The sequence below is a fragment of the Propithecus coquereli genome, unplaced genomic scaffold (assembly GCF_000956105.1).
Source record: "Propithecus coquereli isolate 6110/MARCELLA unplaced genomic scaffold, Pcoq_1.0 Scaffold57, whole genome shotgun sequence".
Lineage (NCBI taxonomy): Eukaryota > Metazoa > Chordata > Mammalia > Primates > Indriidae > Propithecus > Propithecus coquereli.
This window is the reverse complement of record NW_012151618.1, coordinates 5,578,993-5,581,612: the sequence shown is the minus strand read 5'-3', so window position 1 is coordinate 5,581,612 and position 2,620 is coordinate 5,578,993.

Genomic DNA, 2,620 nt, shown 5'->3' with positions numbered 1-2,620 from the left:
TTTAGGGTGGAAGCACCAACAGTATTTCCTCTGGAGAGAGAGTTCTAAAATCTGACTTTCTTACCTGCTTTCTTGACTAAATCTTTCTCTCAGTCTAATAGCTGCTACTTTGAGCCTATCTGAAACAATAAGTGCTATGTATCTGAAACAACCTGTGTCATCTCATCTTTTCCTAAAGGTGAGTCACTTTGTTCAAATTCTACTAGGGCTTACTTGGTCAAAGACTTTTAAAATCACATCTCTGTTTGGAATCTAGAAGTAGTGTTTTCCAACCCTGAAAAGCCTCCAAATGCTGGACACTCTCTAATCCACTTCATTTCTGTTTGTAGTGTTGGGGCTCAAAGAATGATACCCCAAAGTATGGTGCTTTGGCGTGCTGAGTTCTTTTGAATTAAAGGCATTGGAAAGACTTAGAAGCTACTTCAGAACCAAGGAGTTTCTAACCTTTTCCCACATCCCCCAAGCACAGGGTGTGGCTCTCTCTGGAAGTTCCCTTATCTGACTGAGCAAACTTTTTTCAAAAGAAATGCAATTGTCTTAAAATCCTCTCCCTAGGAATTTCATCAAATAACCAGGAAAGACTAACTATCAGAGAAAAGACTAAAAGGCTTCACCACGTCTAGACAGATTTTTTTTTTGTCTGTTTGTCTGAGGGAGAGATTACCTGGGAGACTTGATGTGCATAATAAGATAAGCTTTGCTCACAGCAAAGTTCCACCCCTTACCTTCCTGCAATTTGTCACCACTGCCTCCACAGCTCAGAGGAATTTTGTCCCAGACCATTGTATGTTTGAGACATTTGTTTCTCCTGAAAATCATTTACTACCCCTTAAATTTCCTGTATCCTCCATTTCCCACTCCCCTATGAGGAGGACATCTGGGCCTCAACCATCTGGCCCTTCCTTGAATTTTATATTTTGTATGGCTCCCATTAACACTTGCACATTAATAAATTTGTGTGACTTTTCTCCTGTTAATCTGTCTATTGTTTGTTATTTCAGCAGACTCAAACCTTCAGATGGGAAAAATTTCCTTTGTCCCTGTGTTAGGTAGATAGTGAGAGATTCTGGGTCTCTAGGGACAAAAGTCGGTGCTGTTGTCCCCATCTTGGTCCTGCCCCACCTTAATCTCCGGAGCAGCTGTCATTCCTGGGGAGGAGGGAATACCCTATGAATGTGCCAATCTTAACTTAGTGTGCCAGCTGGAAACGAATGTAGAGGACTTCTAGCCCATGGACCAAGCAGCATAGGTCCCATAGAGTCTGGAAATTGAACTAGAACAACCTATATGCATAGTTAAGGCTCAGGTCATGTGATTCCCAACTGTTCAGTCAAAGTGGTTCCATGGTGACCTCTGAATGACTAGGGAGGTTCCTATCTGGACACCATAAAATAAGACGCAGACCACAACCAGGTGTTTTTTTGCACCCTTCCTTTGGCTCTCCCTTTGCTGTGACAGTGAGTTCGGTAGTCATCTGTGGCATATATATCATGCTCTGTAAACCTGTATCTTGCTCTTGCCCTGTAATCCTATCCTTCTCTCCTCAATAAACCTCATTTTTGTGCTTGCCTAACTTTGGTGTGTCTGGTCATACTTTGGCCATGAACACTTCAAGAACCGACATTTCAGACTGCAACTTGACACCTACGGTAAACTGGTTAATTTTTTTTTTTTTTACATTTTATTTTTCATTTTTAATTTAATAGAATAAAATGGAAATAATAGTCTGTTCTCTTGACATAGGCTTGAAGAATAGAATCACATAGAAACCGCCAATAAAATAAAAGCCATACCCTGGGGAGGAAAAAACCAACATGCATTAATGACAGGTTTGCTTGCTGGAGGAAAAAATATTGTTTATTTTTGTGTGACTTCTTTCTCTTTTTTTATTATTTCAAAATATTATGAGGGTGCAAATGTTTTTGGTTACATGGATCACTTTTGTTACGCTGAGTCAGGTTTTAAGTGTGCCCATCGTCCAGATAGTGTTCACTGTACCCATTAGGTTTTTGCCCATCCTCTCCTGCCCCCTCCCCTCTGCTCGATTTCCACTGAGTTTTACTTCCCTCTGTGCACATGTGTGCTCAATGGTTAGTTCCAATTTAAAAGTGAGTTCATGTGGTGTTTGTTGTTCCATTCTTGAGATACTTCACTAAGGATAATGGTCTCCAGTTCCATCCAAATTGTTGCAAAGGCCTTAACCATCCTTCTTCATGGCTGAGTAGTATTCCATAGTATACATATACCACATTTTGTTAACCCACTCATGAATTGATGGGCGCTTAGGTTGATTCTACATCTTTGCAATAGTAAATTGTGCTGCAATAAACATTTGAATACAGGTATCTTTTTTTATAAAATAACTTCTTTTCCTTTGGGTAGATACTGTTACAGCAGAGATAACTGCGAACACACCGAGAGACACACACAGTGATATAGCAAAACAGGTTTTACCCCAGGCCAGCCAGCAAGGCCCAGAGGGGAATTTGCTCTCCCCAAATTCTGAGCACCAGACGAAGAGTGTAGCAGTCTTTTATACACTCTGCTTAAGGAGGAGGGGCACGGTTACAACAGGGTTAACTTTAGTGAGGCAGAGTCCTAAGCTACTTCACGGCCTGGT